A 21518-nucleotide genomic window follows, 5' to 3' on the forward strand; every position below is an offset into this window, starting at 1 on the left:
TCCAGAGTTATGAGCCTATGAAGAGGGGCTGAGATACACGTCATCTGCCTCTCACTGTGTGGAACTGGTGGATTGGTGTGTCCGTCTACATTCTGTGTGAAACTGACCGATGGACACTCAGGAAATCGCTAAGGACTGACCATCACGCCGGAAACCCTTCATTCTTCATTCAGTCCACCTGAAACGGCGTGCAGAGAGTTTACAGCTGCTGAAGCTGCTGCAGCGGTTTTGGAAAGTAGTGATGAAGATAACGGAGCATTTAGATATGAAACATATGAGGATCATGATATATGAAGAGCCTTTAGAGGAGAGTTTAAGAAGAGATGAACAAATTGAGAAATGCATTCTTTTTTTACAACCCTAGATTAAAGGCATGTCACCCCCTACGCTTCCTGCAGTGTATTACAGTCTGTCAGAGTGGCTGTATGGATCATATGAACATTATAGAGGCTTTTTAAATGAAACAGTAGAAGCCATATCGCCCCCTACACTTCCTGTAGTGTATTACAGTCTGTCAGAATGACTGGATGAATCATCATTATAGATATAATATAGATATTAAAGTAAATGATACATCAGCAGTAAAATGCCTCTTACCGACATTGTTGATTAATTGATATATGTTTAATAATTAAAAGGCTGTAGGCGCGCTAACGTAAATGTAGCATCTCTCTCTCTCCCTCTCTCTCTTGCTCTCGCTCTCTCTGTGCTGTATTGAGTGGCCTCTGAGAAAGCACAGCTCCTGCGCTGTGTTCTGCGATGGTCAAACAGACGGCGCTGTGTCCAGAGGAGCGTGGGGGCGAGCAGCACTGCTATTCCTGGTCCTGTGCTTTAACTCTATTGTTCCTCTAAGAATAGAACACATGAGAAGAAGGCACCAGACACAGAGCACAGCCTGGACAACATTCGGGTACAGCTGAAAACCACGAGACTTTATGGAAGCCTTCTTTTCCAGAAATCCACACAAACGGCATCACGGTCTTCAGCCCACAGCAGAACTCCAACTCCTCTCAGGTTCTTATCCAAAAAAAGGTTCTGTACAGTACTGAAAAGGGGCTCTGTGACTTGTAACAATAGTGAGACCCTTTTTCAGGCTATATAAGACCATTTTAAAAAGTATTTTAAAGCACCATATACAACTAGAGTTCCATTATAGAGAAAAACCGTTTATCCCTCTGGGCGATTTTTGTGAGTCTACAGATTCAGGAACTGTTTGAACTGTATTTCTGTGCTGTGTTATCACAAAGATACACTGTTCAAAATGAAGAAATTGGTTCTATATAAAACCATCAACATTCAACATTCAATCATTTGCATGATTAAAGGGTTCTTCTTTTGTTACAAGCTTGACATCATAACAATAGCAGAACCCTTTTTGGTGCTATATAGAACCATATACAACGCATTCTCCCCTTAAAGAACCCTTAAAGAACCATCTTCTTTAGGAGTGTAGATAAAAAATATGTAATACACAGGACATATTGTTATTAGTTATATTGCATTCACACATACACACACACACACACACACACATATATATATATATAAAACATACATATATAACAAATTATTTTCATTAAATGTAAAGTAATTATCATATATAGATACTTACATAGTTATGTAGAATGCAAAGGGGAAACATAATTACTTACAGGTACATACAGAGACACACTTCTGCACATTTCAATGCACAATTACTGTTTATTTATTGAATTTAACACATTGAACATTTTTACATGTTCAACTCAGCAAATACATAAAAATTGTTTATCAAAATGTTCTGAAAAATGCCTCATTTTTGTTTGATCCCTGTAGAGGATGTGCTCACTTAGAAAATAATTCATATGGCACATACTGTTATTACATATAGGTATTACATATGTATTACACATAGGGACACACTGATGACATAGATGTGTACATAAATAAATATGTAAATAATACACATGGGATACATAATATATAACATAGTTACTCATTTTCTTTAATGTTGTGGTATTTTGGGGTGTCTGTCACCATGACACTGTGTGTGTGTGTGTGTGTGTGTGTGTGTGTGTGTGTGTGTGTGTGTGTGTGAACTCCATTAATGCAGCACACACTCTCAGAGATGTCACAGTGTGAGCTCCTGCAGCGTCCATCAGAAAAGTCCATGGGTTCCATCAGCCCCTCCATCAAGTGGAAGAACAGCCAGCATGCGCTTACAGACTCTCTCAGTGTGCTCACGCTGCACTCCTGACAGCGGAGAGTGTGCAGGGTGACTGTGGGAGTGCTGGAGTTCAGAGGCAACGAGATTATGGAGCCGTCAACAAACTCGAGACAAATCAGAAAGCGAAAGTTCAGTGATGACGAGGTAGACGTGTTAATACATGACGTTCTGTGACTAGAACGTTCTACAGGGTGATGTTCTACACAGGATAAGAAAATAGGGTTTGTGATAATGATCTGATGTACATCTGATACGGAGAGTTAAAACAGAGAGACAGAGAGAGAGACAGAGAGACAGAGAGAGAGAGAGAGAGAGAGAGAGAGAGGGTTTGTTATGGTGATGTAATTAATTTAAGCTGATCACTCTGTGGCACTGACAGCTGATATAACACACACACACACACACACACACACACACACACACACACACACACACACACAGTGCTCTGAAAGGTCAGCGCTGCAAAACTCCTCATGAATTATTGAACCATCGTCAACTAATGTAAGCGGCAGTGACCGATCTGTATTGATAAGGTGTCAGACATGATGGTGAAACTCCTAAAGTTCTGCTCACAGCATTTCAATTCAGTTCAGTTCAGTTCCATTCAATTACATCCAATTCAGTTCAGACCAATTCAGTTAAGTTTAGTCAAATTCAAATCAGTTCAATTTAGTTCAGTTTAATTCACTTTATTTCAGTTCAGTTCTGCTCAGTTCAGTTCAGTTCTGCTCAGTTCAGTTCAGTTCAGTTCATCTTGTACACTGTTTTTTTTCTCTGAGGTCCACTTATTAGGTTTGTTTGCTGTTATGGACCAAAAACAGCCGTAATTCATTTCTGCCTGATCATTTTCCAGCCTCTCTTCATCTCACACAGTTAAACAGGCTGTGTTTGTTAAGACTGCTGTATGTAAATGAGCTCTGCTCCACATCACTCTGACTAACTAAACATTCTTAAGAAAACAGACTCTGTGTTTTTCTTCATACAGCATCACGTGTGTTTGTTCTTCACTCTCAGAACTGGAACAATACGGCGCCTCCAGCTGTTTCATCACCGCAACTGCCTCAGGATGAAGCCTGGAGCAACAACTCTAGCAGAAAGAGAGTGTGTGTGTGTGTGTGTGTAAGAGAAAAAGGAGAAGTAAGAGAATGACAGTTGAAAGAAAGAAGAAAGAAAGAAGAAAGAAAGAAAGAGAGGGGGAGATAGAGAGCAAGAGGGGAGAAAGAGAGAAAAGAATAATGAAAGAAAATGGGGAGAAAGGGAAAAAAGAGCAATGTGAGAAAGAGAAAGAGAGAGGGAGAGAAGAGGGAGAGGAAGAGAAAGAGGAGAAGAAAGTATGAGAGTGAAAGAGTCAAGAGAACAAAGAGAGCAAAAGAGAGAATCTAGAGATAGCAAGGGAGAGATAGAGAGAGAAAGAAATAGGAGCAGGAAAGAGACAAAGAAAGAAGAGAGGGACAGAAAGAGAGTGAAGCGAGAGTAAGAGAGAAAATGGAGAGGACAAGAAAGAGCAAGAAAAGAGAGAGGAAGAAGAGAAAGAGACAACAAAAAAGCAAAAGAGAAAGAAGAGAAGAAAGTAAGAGAGAAAGAGAAAGTTGGGAGAGAGTAAGAGAGAGAAAATGGAGAGAGGAAGAAAGAGCAATGATAGAGAGTGAGGGAGAGAAAAAGAGGAAGAGAGAGAGAGAGAGAGAGAGAGAGAGAGAGAGAGAGAGAGAGAGAGAGAGAGAGAGATCAGATGATCACATTCCAAGTAAGACAGAGAGCAAGAAAGGAGAGGAAGAAGAGGAAGAGAAAGAGAGAGGGGGAGAAGAGGGAGAGGAAGAGAAAGAGGAGAGGAAAGTCAGAGAGAGAGTCAAGAGAATGAAGAGGGAGCGAGAGAGAGAGAGAGAGAGAGAGAGAGAGAGAGAGATAATCTACAGATAGCAAGAGAGACAGAGAAAAAGAAAGGAGAGAGAAAGAAAGAGACAAAGAAGGAAAATACAGAAAGAGAGAGAAGAGAGAGTTAGAGACAAGAAGTGGAGAGAGTAAGAAAGAGCAAGGAGAGAGAGGGAGAGAAAATCAGCAAAAGAGAAAGGAGAAGAGAGTCAGGAGAACAATGAGAGAGAGAGAAAATCTAGAGAGTGAGAAAGGGAGAGAGAGAGAGAAATGAGAGAGAAAGAGAAGGAAAAGACAGAGAGAAAATGGAGAGGAAGAATGCAATAAGAGAGAGCGAGGGAGAGAAAAAGTGAGAGAGAGAGAGGGAGAGAGAGAAGAGAGAGAGAGAGAGAGAGAGAGAGAGATAATAAAGAGAGAGATAATAAATATTTATATATTTATTACTGATCATCACATCATCAGAGCTGAAATTAATGTTACATTCTGACTTATTTCTCCATTAAACTGTGTCAGCTCACAAAAAACCCGCTGGCAGTAGTGAACGACTAATAAGGTCAAATCAGTTCTTTCCCTATCTTTTAACTCACCTCCTCTCTCTCTCTCTCTCTCTCTCTCTCTCTCTCTCTCTCTCTCTCTCTCTCTCTCTCTCTCAGGTCTCTCTGACGGCTCAGTAGAACCTCTGGTATTTATGTTCTGCACAGGATCATTCGTTAAGGGCGAAATGGCTTATTAGTGCCAGTGATCAGCAGATTTATTTTCTAGCAGTGCGTTCCTGCTCGCCTTGATTTACACCGCCGGCGAATCACATCATGTAGCCTCTCTGTTGATGAAATCTAACTCATTCACTCATCCAGCAGTTAGGAGAAATCGGAGACCCTCCGTCCAGCCCTAAATCTCGGAGAAGAGCGCGTTATTGCCGTAAATCAGCCGCGTCTGTTATCTTAACGATTCGCTGAAGTTCATGAACAAAACTCTGCAGAGCCACAAGCAAAATACCAGCATGCGTTATGCAAAGATCTGTCTGCCCAGCGCAGTCCATTCACTTTATAGCTGCTTTTATAGGTTTAAATCCACACACTTCACTTTAAACTGCCCTGAACCACAGCCGGGTCTACACTCTTAAACAGCAGGGTTCTTCAAGGGTTCTTTAGTAAAGAAAATGGTTCTATTTAGAGCCATGAACACTCAAAAAAAACCCTGGCATGCTTAAATGGTTCTTTGCGTGGTGAAATTGTCCTTCAGATTGATGGTGGATGTGTTGTATATGGCTATACATAACACCAAAAAAGGTTCTTCTATTGTTATGATGTCAAGCTTGTGACAACAGAAGAACCCTTTTGGTGCTATAGAGAACACTTTTAAAAAGGTTTTATATAGAACCATATTAAACACACTCTCAATCAATCTGAAGAACGCTTTCATGATGCAAAGACCCCTTTAATCATGCAAAGGGTTCTTTAAATGTTCATGGTTCCATATAGAACCATTTTTTAACTAAACCCTTGAAGAACCATCTTTTTTGACAGTGTACAGTTAGGTGTCAGATTATTTGAACTTTGTTTCAACCTCAGCAGTCTACACTGTTAAAAATGATGGTTCTTCAAGGGTTCTTTAGTAAAGAAAATGGTTCTATATAGAACCATGAACACTCAAAAAAAAACCTTGGCATGCTTAAATGGTTCTTTGCATGGTTAAATGGTTCTTCAGATTGATAGAGAATGTGTTGCATATGGTTCCATATAGGACCTTTTTGAAAATTGCTATATAGCACCAAAAAGGGCCGTTCTGTTGTATCAAACTCGACATCGTAATAGTAGCAAAACTGGATGTGCAATGAGATTTATTAGCGCTAAGCTACAATGCAAAGTAAAAACACCCTTCATTTATTTAATTTCCAGACAAAAATCGCTATAAAATGTGTTAATAATTAAAAAAAATAAAACAAGCTGGAGTTCAAAAACTTAAGAGCTGCGAATGTGTCTCCTAACAACAACCTGGAAGAGCTGGGAGGGAGGGAGAGATGGATGGAGGGAGGGATGGAGGGATAGAGGGAGGGATGGATAGATAGATAGATAGATAGATAGATAGAAGTCACACAACACAGCGCAGTTATAATAATAAGGGTGGTACAATATAAGAAAAACAATATATATACAAAAAAAAAACCATCTACAGGCATATATACAACTAGAAATATACAAAAATATGCAATAAGATCCATCCTGAGATAAGGCAGTGCAGTAATGACTGTACAAGGAGGCTCAGGTAACAGCAGATAATGACAATACTGAATAAATATGTGCATAAATTGGTACTGAAATAAAGTGTCTAAAGTGTCCAGGTGTGGAGTGTCCAGATGTGCAATAAGGTGTGCAGAAGTGCAATATGTACCATAAGGTGTCCATATGTGCAGATAGATGAAATAAACCTATGAATGTTATATTTATGCAGAAGACAGTGTGTGAAATTTAGTGTAAGGATCGTTTAAACTAACCAGACTTAGCTAAGCGCTCTGTAAATACTTGAGCACGAGCTTCAATATAAGCAAAACCGGTGCAACCCAGCAACGCCACTAGTGGAGAAACAGGCCTGGGGCTCGGCCAACTTTGGAGTGCTGGCAGGTAAACTGGGCTCAAAGCCATGATGAGAACAATAACCACAGAACAGAGTCACCGCGGCGATTTCACCTAGCAAAGTTAGGCAAGCTGCACCCACGTGACTCGGTGTAACTGACTTTATTACAACAAACTAAACTGAACCCAAAAATGTAGGCCAGGCTTTAATTTCAGACCAGAAAATCTCACATTTGGCCGACTGACTCTTTTATAGCTGCACGAGGGCTGAATATTCTGAAGGAAGCATTAGCTTAAGCTGCACGCATTAATATTTGACATGGCTTCATATGTGGGCAGAGTGGAGTAGGCTGTGTGGAGGTGCTATGCGTGACTCTGGGTGGTGTGATCCACCGTGACCGGCTGAAGGTGCACGGAAGCCCTGTGGGGGAAGGACAACCACTTCTCCAAACACGTTCAGAAGGCCTGGGTGCACTTTATTAGGAACACCTCCGTCATCTACTGCTGCACAGTTTGTGTTGGTCCTCCTCTAGTCCTTCGTCAGTGGTCACAAGATGCTGCCCACAGGTCGATGTTGGCTGGATGTTTTTGGCTCTCAGTCCAGCAGTGACACTGAGGTGTTTAAAAACTCCAGCAGCACTGCTGTGTCTGATCCACTCAGACCAGCACAACACACACTAACACACCACCACCACCACCGCTTCTTAAACAAGTGGAAACAGATGTGCTTCTCCCTGTTTGGAATGAAAACCTGTAGCCAAACTGGCCCTTTGTGGATAAGACTGATAATATGGGGTCTATCTCATGTACATACGAATTCAATAAGCTACACCATATGGCCAAAAGTATGTGGACACCAGGTGTTTCAGACACACTCACTGCTAAAATGTGTATAAAATCTAGCACATAGCCTTGCAGCCTCGCTAGACAGACACTGGCAGTAGAGGGTCGTACTGAAGAGCTCAGTGACTTTAAACATGGCACTGTCGTAGAATTTCACCTCTGTCACAAGTCTTTAGTGAAATTTCTGCCCTGCTAGATCTGCCCCAGACAACCGTAAGTGCTATTGTTGTGAACTGGACGCTTCTAGGAGCAACAACAGCTCAGCCATGTAATAATAGACCACACAAACTCACAGAGAGGGGCTGTTAAAGTTGTGAAAGGGGGCAAATTCCCTATTGATGCCCAAGATTTTGGAACAGGGACGTCCAACAGACTCATATAGGCGTGATGGTCGGGTGTCCACATACAGTCATGCAGGCTTGAAGTGAACATTCTGTAATGACAGTGTATTTTTGAAAAATGTTATGTGCAAGCATGTTTTTTTCTTGTCGGTACCTCTCTCTCCCAGTCTTCTCCCTTCACATGTGTACCTGCTTTTGCCATCAGTCATGTGGAGAAGCCCTGACCAATCAGAATTCTGGCTGGTGTAATTAAGGTGAGCAGCCTAGTTGCTTAAAAGCCACATTTAAGATGGCTGAGGGAGAGAGGACTGTTACTGGTACTGGTACAGTTTTTTATCTAGTTACTGGTACTGGTTTATCTTGTGTTAGTGTTGTTCTCAGGTTTCAGTATTTTTACCTCCACATTTTAATTTTGTTTTATGTAATATAGCAGCTCTTGTGTTGGGGTTGCGCTTTAGCTGGGAGATTTATCAGCACACTCCCTAACTTTGGTCACGGGAGACTTGGAATGTGTCTCAAAGAGCTCTCTAGTTTAGTACTCAGGGTTCTGCTCAGGGAATCAGCCATGTTCTAGTGTGTCTTATTGTCAAAATTGTTCCAACACACTGGGACTTTTGTCCCCTGAAAGTTCCCACAATGCACCATAGAAACCGACGAGCATTGACTGTTCACTGCTCCCTAGCGGCACCTCTCCAGCATGACTTTGAGAACGTTTTAAAGGACGAATGCTGTTATTACTCACCTCTTCACCTGGAAAAAAGTATAAAAATGTATATTTTTCTCACAAAAAACCTACCAACAATAAGAGTTCTGGTCTAGCGAGACACTTTATGAGAGCTAAACGGCTAAAACGAAAAAGTTGAAATACTTTCTGACCACTTGCCCAGAACATTTCTTTAATTTTGGAAATTTCACTAAAAAAGCAAAGAAAACTTACATGATTGGTTAGCATTACTGCTACTGAGCGCTGATTGGTTAGCATTACTGCTACTGAGCGCTGATTGGTTAGCATTACTGCTACTGAGTACTGATTGGTTAGCATTACTGCTACTGAGCGCTGATTGGTTGGCATTACTGCTACTGAGCGCTGATTGGTTGGCATTACTGCTACTGAGTGCTGATTGGTTGGCATTACTGCTACTGAGTGCTGTTTGGTTAGCATTACTGCTACTGAGTGCTGATTGGTTAACATTACTGCTACTGAGTGCTGATTGGTTAGCATTACTGCTACTGAGTGCTGATTGGTTGGCATTACTGCTACTGAGTGCTGATTGGTTGGCATTACTGCTACTGTTTGGTTATTAAGTGGCCATAAAATACATTTTTTCAGTAATTTAAATTGGTCTCTGATGTCTATGTGACTTTGGTCGGGGTGAAAAATGCCCAGATGTGGTTTTACAGGCCCATTTACAGCGCTATAATTTGGCCCTAGACTGAAACAAGCTGTTTTTTCCTTTTTTGAAGGGCTCATGAATAATGATGAGCTGATGAGCTCTGCTCTGATTGGCTGGTTTGCAGTGAGGCACCACGATGGCAGTAATGCACAGGGCAGAAACAGACAGCAGGAAAATAAATGACCCTCAGTGTAAATAAGTTGGTCCTCATACTGTTTAGTGAGTTAACGTTACCAACACTAGCTACTCACTTTCAGTTTCAAAGTAAGTTAAAGCTGTTCTCACTATGAAGCTCTCAGTTTAGGATCATCTGCTTCATCAGAAAGCTGATAAAGTCTCTCAGCAGGGCTGCTTACAGGCTGCTGTTGGGGTTGTGATGTTAATAAAGGTGGAACTGCGTCTGTTCAGGGTCAAACGCTGAGCGGAGCTGCTCGATGCTGTCTGAGCTTTGAGAAACTGTCTGAAATGAGCAGAGAAACTAACAGCTCTGAGTTAAAGCTGTCGGGATCCTGTTAGAGAGCTGAAGTTCCTGTTCACCAGCTTGGTTTGAGAATTTTCCGTTCCACCTTAAATGGTGCCACTGTTACATTCTGGCGCCTGTACAAGCTGTAGCATTTAAGGTGGAACAGAACATTCGACTAAGAAGCTGTGAACAGGAAGCCCCTCAGCCTGGATTAAAGATGGTCATCAGCCACTGACAGTTCGGTTCTTGTGAAGGGAATGAAAAGAGCCGACGTTCCTTCACAGCCTGGAGCTGCATTTCTGCACACAGTCTGACTTTTTCATTGCTGCTGCTCTGTTGTTGTTGATGTTTCACTGGGCTAGATCATGGGCTGGGGTATGTAAATTTTGGGGGCGTAAATATTAATGAGTCTAGATTGTTACGTAACAGTTTAGGATTTTGGAATTGGCCCGTTTTACCGTCCTCTTCTGCTTGTGTGGGATTGTATTTGAAGGAGGAGACAGCAGTGTTTGAGGGTCACAGTGTGTCAGTATCATGTACTGAACTCTCCTTATTCAACTGCGCCAATGTAAATACAGCTTTAATGCCACACGTTACTGATCCCACAGTGCCCTAGACAAAACATGGTGTTGTAACAAATAATAAATGCATATAACTGATAAACTACACCTGCGCATCCTTGTTGGTCCTCCACAGTCCGAGTGAGAGGTGAGTTAGTTGCACAGTTGAAGGGCACCCCCTACGGGCTAATACACCTCACACACTGCAAGTCAGGGCCTGAGCTGTACCTGCTGCTCCTTCATGTTTAAAAGTTATATGTGTAGGACAATTAACTCTCTGGGGTCCACAAACTCACCTGCGTGTCACATCCAATATCTGTTTGTGTTTCTTTGTGATGATCCAGCTGAGAAATCCAGTTCAAACACTTCCTGAATCTGTAGAGTCGCCCTTTCCATTCCATCTCATCACGAGATCATACGAGACTCACATCCGGAGTTATGAGCCTATGAAGAGGGGCTGAGATACACGTCATCTGCCTCTCACCGTGTGGAACTGGTGGATTGGTGTGTCCGTCTACATTCTGTGTGAAACTGACCAATGGACACTCAGGAAATCACTAAGCACTGACCATCACGCCGGAAACCCTTCATTCTTCATTCAGTCCACATCGGAGACTCATGTGAAACGGCGTGCAGAGAGTTTACAGCTGCTGAAGCTGCTGCAGCAGTTTTGGAAAGTAGTGATGAAGATAACGGAGCATTTAGATATGAAACATATGAGGATCATGTTATATGAAGAGCCTTTAGAGGAGAGTTTAAGAAGGTGGGTAAAATCCGAGTCTTATTACATACTAAGGCTTATTTTTTAGGAACTACAGGAATGTCAATGCAAACTGGTTGATGTGTTTTATATTATAGAAGTGTGTGATAAAGTTTTGGGCCTGCTGGTGGTCTCTGGCCATTTAAGAGGTTAAAAGAGAAGAAATTAAACATCAAATAAAAAATAAAATTAGTATAATAGAGTGGTGTTACAGGAGAGAAGTGCAGTGAAGCTAACAGTGTTTAAACGAAGCTGCAAATTGCTCAAATAGGAACGTTCAAGTGTTCAGTGTCGGGGCTCTTCTAATGCTCTCTGTCAACTGGTTCCAACACTTCCATTGCGCACTATGTAGGGACTGAAACACTGACATTTGAAGACGTGGTGCAGTGATACAGAGTTCAGTTACTGTGATGCGGTCAGTCTCAGCCTTTAAGACTGGAACTATCCATTTTATAAGAACGATTTTCAGGCTGAGTGGTGTACTAACTGCTGTAAATGTTAGTACATGTGTTATAACACAATAATAGGCTACACTACACATATTATAAAGACACAAAAAAGTAATTAACCATCCTTTTGCTGTTCTGTCATGTTCAGAATATCCAGCCTGGGCTCCAAACTTTGTAACTCGGGCCAATTTCCTAAAGCAGAGTGTGACCTCTGACCTCTTGTTCTTTGGGTTCCGATCTACGACCTTTCCAGTCAGCTCTAATTTCACGTCCGAGGCAATTACTGAAAAGTAATGAATGACGAAGCAGCTCCATCTGCCAGCGGAGCATCGCAGCTTCTTTCACATTCATCTTTATTAATAACACCAATGAATATGAATGTTTATGGATATGAGTGCTTAGGGAGAAATCAGAACGGTAGTAAAACACAAATAACCCATTCCGGAACATCTGCCTACGCCTACGCGAGAGAGAGAGAGAGAGAGAGAGAGAGAGAGAGAGAGAGAGAGAGAGAGAGAGTGTTTCAGTAAGACATCAAACTACAAAGTCATCATCAGCAGCAGAGAGAGCTGACAGGCTGACATATGAGGGGCCGTTTAGGGTGAAATACACTGAAACACACACACACTGCTTACACACACCTATGAAACACTTGTACTGTGTGTGTGGATGATTGTACACAGGCTGCAGTCGCTGGTGTGTGCATGACAGTTGTCAGTGCACCAGGAAGCCATTTCACTGGAACAGGAAGGCAGAGATTTACAAAATAAGAGCTCAGCAGCACAAAAGAAAAGGGTTTCTACACAGTGCTTTTCTCTGCATGGTGAAATGGTTCTTCAGATTGATGGAGAACGTGCTGTAGATGGTTCTATATAGAACCTTTTTGAAAAGGGTTCTATATAGCACCAAAAGGGTTCTGCTGTTGTTACGATGTCAAGCTCGTCACAAAAGAAGAACCCTTTAGGAGCATCTACAGCACATTTTCCATCAATCTGAAGACCTATTTCACCATATAAAGAACCCTTTAACAGGTTCTCTGTGCTTCACCAACCACACGGCCATGTCTACATAAACATCACACAAACAATACACATCACACAGACATGAGTGTGGATCACTGCGTTCCCTCCGTTATATAATCCTGTCCCGCTTTCTGAGTGTGATATTCCTGAAATAGTGTAATTTTAGACAGTATCTTTCTTAAACCGCCGCTCTGTAATGGTACTGAATGCAGTCCAGCAGCGATGTTGACCGCACTAAAATGCTGGTGCTGTTGACGTGCCTGGCTGGACCCTACGCAGTATGTATATCTTTGTACTGGAGAACAGCGCTGGTGAGGCCTTGAGGATGAGCAGCAGCAGCCTTTAGCGACTAAACGTATTCAGGGTTCAGGGTGAGCTGTGTTACAGTATCTCACTCTCTTTTTAAAGGATGGCGTTTATCGTGTTTTGGGAATCAACTCTTCATTTACTTAAAAATCATTACTTTTCTCACTTTGGCTTGCGCCAAGTTTGAGGACGTTTTTTACATGTAGGCAAACGTCTTCCATAAATCAGTCTCTGAATGGCACCTGGGGTACGTTAAAGATTGTTTCAGAGATTCATAAATTCTCTCTGTCACTTCATAACCATCTTTCATAAAGCCTTCAGGGATATCACTGTCTTTCTTCTCTCAGGGCGCTTTTCAAGTCGGCTCTACAGAGGATTCTTTCAAATATCCGTCTCTCTTACCTACAAAGCAGGATCATCAGCACTTAACGGATTCCTACAGAGTTCCAAGCTCCAATCAGGAACAGCTGTAGAGCAGAAAGACTTTTTCACTCCTGTCGCCGTTTGAGGGGGCTCTGTTTGGGAGGGTTTCGGGGGTATAAAGTGCCCCCCAGCCCTGGGCTGTGGAGCAGTTCTCTGGGGTGATGGAGTGATGCAACAAACAATATCTAAGCAAGTGAAAACATCTTAAATATAGTCAATATATCTAATATATTTCATTATGTGATTATTGTAAAATATTATGAGATTATTCTTGTTTTTCTAGACTTTTTTCACTTGTGTTGTGTAATTTTATCTTATGAAAGTGTTTTATTCCTTTGGCAGATTATTTTACTTATTTTATTCATCATAATTTCTTGAAATAAACAAACTTATCTTGATTATTGCCAATGGAATAAGACTGGATATCTAGATTAAATAATCTTATAATATTCTTAAAACAGTCTCATAATGAGGAATATTAGATATATTTACTAGATCTGAGATGTTTTTAACCTGCCAAGATATCATTTTTGCAGTGCAACACCTCCGGGTTGAGTTGCAGTGGCGTTTGTGATCCAGAGACCGTATTACAGAATCAACAGAACTTACGGTTCTAGTTCTAGTTTATTTTTGACCTGCTGACTGTGGGGGTCATAAAAAGGTTCAGACTTCAGCTCTCGCCATACACAGAACACCAGTGACCATGACCGTTAGAGTGATCATATAGATTAGACACCATAAGAATATGAAATTATATCACTTTGTTTTGATTTAATATGATCTACTATGCAGCTGACCGACAAAACCCATTATCTGTTTTGTTACTATGGCAACAATAAAAGACTGGAAAAATTCAGAAACAATAGAAATACATAGAAAGATACTAATAAAGTACATACCTGACAAACACAAGAACAAAGCGTTGGGGTCATAAAAGGCCCAGACTGCAGCTCTCAGCTCCTGATCAACACAGTGTAAACCAGTCAGACGGTTTGTTTACTGTTAAGAGGCGGTCAAATCTGTATCCAACAGCTAATCACTCACTAATATTAACACACTGAACAAATCATAAGAGCTGTTGTTTACAAAATGTAATCCACATATATTGACAAACTATTTCGTTCAACATTTTTATAGATTTTCGCCATAAACACAACACCAGTGACAGTGGCTAATATAGCGAAGACATCAAAGATCACGCCACCCCAAGAATTCTATTCATAAAGACCAAACTCAGCAGTTACTAATATAATCCGAACACTAATTTGGTGAGAAAAAAAACATGCAAGCACCAGAATACCACAGAGCTTACACAAGTTAGATTGACTTCATTTTCCCCAGAACAGACAACACACTAACAGCAACAGCAACAAAGCTTAAACAAACAAAGCAGAAAAGAAGTCCATTAGGTGGGATAAAGTTATCAAAGTCCAGAGATTGTCTCTATCGAATCCAATAAAGAGAAAAAAGAAAAGTCAAGAAAATGTCAAACCGCAACCATAGTCCAAGCAAACTGTCCCCAAAATACTCGAAAATCAAAAATCAAAACAGGGCCCAGCAGTGCAAAATCAGGAACCAGCTCACCCAGTTCCTTGAGGTATCTCCACAGTCAGAGGGGGATCCAATCTTCAGGACAAAGATGAGTAGATATAAAAGGAGTAAAAGTCTGTGAGGGCTTGAGCAGCAATGATCCACCAGGCCTGTCTTCCCCAAACTTGACCCTCCATGAAATGGCTGCCACACTTACCTTTCCTGTTCCAAAACCAGGGTTTATATTCAAAATAAGAGTCCCCCCGTTGTAATGAACAGGAAACATTTTCAAAACAAAAAATATGGAAAACAATAGGAATAGGATAAGGCCACATCTCCTCTCAGAACATCCCAGTGAGAAGTCATAAAGGAAATTAAGGACTTTATTTTCTGTGGGGTAATCTAAATAACACTACCTGAACTCTACGTTAGTGTTAATTATTAAAAATAGGTACTCCACAGGTCCCCTTATGTGGTGGTGTCACACTAACTGCAGTTCAGACAATATAAGCACTGAACGTAGCTCAGCGGCTCAGAAACTGAGCACAAGTCTTAATGAACCTGCAGCAAAGAAAAGATGCCAGGAGTCTAATTCAAGCAGACATGTAGGTTTAAAGGTTCCAAAGCTCTTGGCGAATATTTCACATATTCAAGTAATATTTCAATATATAAGTGCCTGTATTTTACTGTCGAACTTTTGTGTATTTTGAATAAACAATAGTTGGTTTGGTAGCAAAATGTTTATTAAAAATGTAAAAAATAAGGCGTTCTCTGGTCCACGGATTTGTTGATATTTTTACTATGGCCCTCTTAGTGGTTGAGTTTGACACCCCTGCCTTAAATGAATATTAAATGCAATATTTTGATGAACTTCATACACAAAACTGCTCCTGCTACACTGGTGCTGTTTAGTAACTGGACCCATAGGGCCCATGACCACCTGTAGCCCCAGGACCCCTGAGCAATTTAAAGAGCCCCTGCATACAACACATTCAATGGAGCAGCAGTTATATTCTGGTGCCTAAATGCTGCACATTTCAGACGGAACAGAAACACTGAATAAGAAGCCGACTTCAGCTTCACACACTGACCCTGATTCTGCTGTCTTCTCTGTAAACTTTGTTCAATGCAGACATTTTGGTTTCAGTTGTTTGTTTTCTAAATTCAATCCAAACACTTTTTTTGGCTCATTTTTAGCTCATGCAGTTTTATAATCTTTACAAAGTGTTTCAGAATTAATGCTCTCCAAGGAAGACAAACAGCAGAATGGAGATATACGAGAGAGAATGAAGGACTTACAGTGAACTTCCAGGGAAACTAAAGTAGCTTTGAAAGCCCGACTGTCCCCTGGAAGACCTCGGAAAGCGCGCGCTCTCGCTCTCTCTCCCTGCAGACTTTCTTTTCTCTGTCGTGGAGGAAGCAGCTTTAAACCTCACTCTGCTCAGGGAAAGCCCCCAGGACCAACTGTACGCAACTTAGCTGTTTGATTATTATTATCTATTAATTTCACTGAACTGACTTCTGTCTGAACCCACAGAGGCACAACAACCCAGCGCTGTACCAACACCAGCTCAGAGAAACACTGACTGAGGTAAAAAGATAATGAATCCAAAACACTGTTCATTTTTACTTCAGGCTAAAACTGAGACTTTTTCACTGTACTAACATTTCAGATCATACAGTCTTCTGTCCCACACTCTACCAGGAACTGAAGTGATAGTGATGATGATAATGATGGTGAAGATGATGATGATGGTGAAGATGATGGTGATGGTGGTAATGATGACACAGTAATGATGACGATGATAAAGACAATGAAGATGACAATGGTCACGATGAAGACTATAGTGATAATGATGAAGATGAGGTGAAGAAGAAACTGAAGATGACGATGAAACAGTAACAGTAGTGGAGACAGAGGGTACAACCCTGCAGCAGCAGGTCACTGCAGAGATATTATTAACCCTTACAAGTCCAGAGTGATTATTATCACATTGCTATACATTTCATTCATACTGTACAACTATTTAAATGTAATTACATAAGTGGGCTGTTATGTCGTGAATTACAAAGGACATGATAGAGTAGCGTGGTGGAGCAGGTCTCCACTGAGATATATATATGACTAGCCCTGAGAAGTCTGGACTTGTTTATCTGCATATTTTCTTTACATTGCAGAATTATGCACATATAAAAGAACATAGATAATAATATAGTTGCATAACGATTCATATTTATATTCGCTTTACTTTCTACATTGACAGAAATTCCACACGTATTCAAATCACAACAAAACGTCTCCTAATGTGGTCTGTAAAAAGATTAGAATCTGCACTTTCCACACAGTTCCTCTGCCTGTTTCAGGGACCAGTGACTGAGGAATGAATGAGACCTGCTTGGTGTGGCTGACTCCGGGGGGTGGGGAGTGGGGGGGGGCTGTTATTCCTCTGATCTAAATGCACAAGGGATTTACAGATGCTGACCAGTGTGGTCAAAGTCATGGCTGGGCCTTCTGCCATTAGAGCCATTAGAGTCAAGGACAGATGCTGATTTATATTCCTGGACATTCTGAACATCACAGTGTCTGATTAACATACAGCAGCACTCACACTCACACCTGCAGCACACACGCATGCACTGCAGCCTCTATTTCAACATGCAATTTACCACCTGTCCATCACAGGGGCTGATAATATATAGAGTTGTAGAGGGAGAGAGAGAGAGAGAGAGAGGGAGAGAGAGAGATAGAGAGAGGGAGAGAGAGAGAGAGAGACAGAGACAGAGACAGAGAGAGAGAGTCAGTCATGATATTCCCAACAGACATGAGTTGGATTGAGCAATGACATTTAGATTTAGTAGGTCAACTTACACACCCCCCGACCACTTTATTAGAAACACCCACCTTGTGCTTCCACTCACTGGCCACTTTATTAGAAACACCCACCTTGTGCTTCCACTCACTGGCCACTTTATTAGAAACACCTACCTTGTGCTTCCACTCACTGGCCACTTTATTAGAAACACCTACCTTGTGCTTCCACTCACTGGCCACTTTATCAGAAACACCCACCTTGTGCTTCCACTCACTGGCCACTTTATCAGAAACACCCACCTTGTGCTTCCACTCACTGGCCACTTTATTAGAAACACCTACCTTGTGCTTCCACTCACTGGCCACTTTATCAGAAACACCCACCTTGTGCTGCCGCTCACTGGCCACTTTATTGGAAACACCCACCTTGTGCTTCCACTCACTGGCCACTTTATCAGAAACACCCACCTTGTGCTTCCACTCACTGGCCACTTTATTGGAAACACCTACCTTGTGCTTCCACTAACTGACTGCTTTATTAGTAACACCTAATATGAAAAGGAAGAAAAAGAGAGAGAGAGTAAAAGAAGCAAAAGAAAAAAGGAGAAAGGGAATGAAAAAGAGGAGAGAGATAAAAGGGAAATGACAGAATAAGAAAAGGGAAAGAAAGAGAGAGAAATAGAAAAAGTGAAGACAGAAAAAGAGAAAAGCGAGAGAGACAGAGATAGTTATAGAAAGAGTTATAGAGAGAGAGTTACAGAGAGAGAGTTATAGAAAGAGTTATAGAGAGAGAGTTACAGAGAGAGAGTTATAGAAAGAGTTATAGAGAGAGAGAGTTATAGAGAGAGAGTTATAGAAAGAGTTATAGAGAGAGAGAGTTATAGAGAGAGAGTTATAGAAAGAGTTATAGAGAGAGAGAGTTATAGAGAGAGAGTTATAGAAAGAGTTATAGAGAGAGAGTTATAGAGAGAGAGTTATAGAAAGAGTTATAGAGAGAGAGAGAGTTACAGAGAGAGTTATAGAGAGAGAGAGTTACAGAGAGAGTTATAGAGAGAGAGAGTTATAGAGAGAGAGAGTTATAGAGAGAGTTATAGAGAGAGAGAGTTACAGAGAGAGAGTTACAGAGAGAGAGTTATAGAGAGAGTTACAGAGAGAGAGTTATAGAAAGAGTTATAGAGAGAGAGTTATAGAGAGTTAAGGGTTCAGCTAATCGATAGTCTAACGAGCTTCAGCACTTCAGACTGAGAGAATTCAGAAAGCGAGAGGAAGCGGAGAGGAGGAGAGCGTGGGAGGAGAGAGGCAGGGAGGGATTGTTTGTACGATTCCAGTTTGACTTTTGAAACCTATGATTATATCTGAGAGTCAGAGATTCAGCACCAGAGAAACTCCAGAGTCTATCTACACACTGCAGCTCCTGAGACAGAACGCTGGTCTCCAGCTGACTGACGCTCTCTGAGCCTCTGGGCTCAACATGCTTCTGCAATTAAAGGAAAAAAAACAACAACTGTGAACACGCTACAGTTTCATAGTCATAATACTAAAACAGCGATTTCTCCACCACGAGCGCTACTGTCCTGAACACAAGCCTTTCCATAACTGCACCTACAAGTACACAGAGCATGGATCATACACTATATGGCCAAAATTAGGTGGACACCCCTCCTAATTATTAAGTTCAGTTGTTTCAGCCACACCCATCATTAACAGGTGTACAAATCTAGCACATAGTCATGCAATCTCCGTAGACAGGATGTCACCTTTGCCACAAGGCAGTTTGTGAAGCTTTTGCCTTGCTAGATCTGCCCCAGACAACTGTACGTGCTATTGTGGTGAAATGAAAGTGTCTAAAAGCTACAGCAGCTCAGTGAGGAAGCGTTACAGAGCAGGGCCAAAGAGTGGGGAAGTAGTCAAGTCAAGTCAAATTTATTTATATAGCGCCTTTTACAACAGAGGAACCAGACTCAAAAGGGGAACCCATCCTCTCTGGTCAACACCGCATAACAGCACAGACACAAAACAGTATCTCTCTACAATGCATGCGAGCAGCCCATCCAATCACAGCAGACGAAGCGACAGCACCACACAGGACAGGGCACCGGCCTCATCAGGCTATGGCAGCATAACTAAGAGGGAGAGCCAAAAGGTAAAAGGACATGAGGGCTCCCTGAGAAGTCAGCGCCCCTCTACTCCATCGTCAACAAACTTGAGTGAAGCAGTGGGACGACAGAGCAGTGGGACGACAGAGCAGTGGGACGACAGCACCAACATTCCCAGATTACCATAGGACTCTCTGTCCCAGATCTGCACCTTTTTCTAACAGGAAAACTAATTAACCAAAGGCTCGACTAAACAGGTAAGTTTTTAGCCTAGACTTAAAGATGGAGGCTGTGTCTGAGTCCCGAACACTGACTGGTAGGCTATTCCAAAGCTGGGGGGCTTTGTATGAAAAGGCTCCTCCCCCTGAGGTAACTTTATTTATTCTGGGTACTAATAATGAGCAGCACCTTGTGAGCTAAGTGGGCGTGTCGGTTGATAATAGGAAATAAGGTCACTGAGGTACTGAGGATCAAGGCCATTCAAAGCTTTATACGTCAGTAGAAGAATTTTGTACTCAATGCGGAATTTAACTGGCAACCAATGTAAGGTACACAAAATTGGGCTAATGTGGTCCAATTTCCTGGTTTTGCTGAGAACTCTGGCAGGTTACTTGACATCCAGTCTTTAATGTCTTTTACACAGTCCTCTATCTTATTAAGTTCAGTTTTGTCCTCTGGTTTAGCTGAAATATACAATTGTGTATCATCGGTAGCATATATAAGGTAAATAATATGGGTCCTAAGACAGACCCCTGTGAAACACCATACTTTACTCTTGTGAGAGCTGATGGTTCACCATTTACATTAACAAACTCAAAGCGATCACTAAGGTAAGATTTGAACTGTGAAAGAGCTTTACCTGTCACTCCTACTAGTTTCTCAAGCCTGTCTAATAGAATGGAATGGTCTACTGTGTCAAAATCTGCACTAAGATCGAGTAAAACCAGTAAGGATATGTTTCCTTTGTCAGCGGATTTCACTAACGCTGTTTCGGTACTATGGTGAGGCCTGAAGCCAGACTGAAATTTTTCATATATATCACTCCTATGCAGATGGGAACATAATTGTTTAGCCACGGCTTTCTCTAAAATTTTTGATAAAAAGGGAAGATTTGAAATAGGTCTATAGTTTGATAGCTCAGAGGGGTCAAGACTGGGTTTCTTTATTAAGGGTTTAATTACAGCTAATTTAAGAGATTTTGGAACATAGCCGAGGCTGAGAGAAGAGTTTATTATAGATAGAAAGGGCTTAGTTATTTCTGGCAAAACGTCTTTAAGTAAACCTGTAGGAATTGGATCTAGTATACAAGTTGTTTTGTAGATGAAATAATTTGGACGAGCTCTGTTTGTTGGAGTAAAGTAAAGACTCCAGCGTCTCTGTAGTGGTTATACTGCACTCTAGATCTAGATTAGGTTTATAGGACGCTGCACTTGTTAACTGTGCATTTTGAATTTTCTGCCTAATCGATTTAATTTTATTATTAAAGAAGTTCATGAAGTCAATGCTGCTGTAAGCCGATGGTATCTGGGCTTCAGTAGCTGCTTGGTTATTAGTTAATTTAGAGATTGTACTGAATAGTAGTCTAGGATTATTCTTGTTATTGTACACAGCATGTACAAATCACCCACTCACTACAGAGTTCCAAGCCACATCTAGATGCAACATCAACAAGAACTGAGCATCAGGAGCTATATGAAATATGTTTCCATGGCTGAGCAGCTGCACACGAGCCTAAGATCACTATGTTCAATGCCAAGCATCGGCTGGAGTGGAGTAAAGCGCCGCTTCACTATCTGTCAGTCTGATGATGAATCTGGGTTTGGTGGATGTCAGGAGAACGTTACCTACCGGAATGCACAGTGCTAACAGTA

Source organism: Colossoma macropomum, unplaced genomic scaffold (assembly GCF_904425465.1).
Source record: "Colossoma macropomum unplaced genomic scaffold, Colossoma_macropomum, whole genome shotgun sequence".
NCBI classification, from domain to species: Eukaryota; Metazoa; Chordata; class Actinopteri; order Characiformes; family Serrasalmidae; genus Colossoma; species Colossoma macropomum.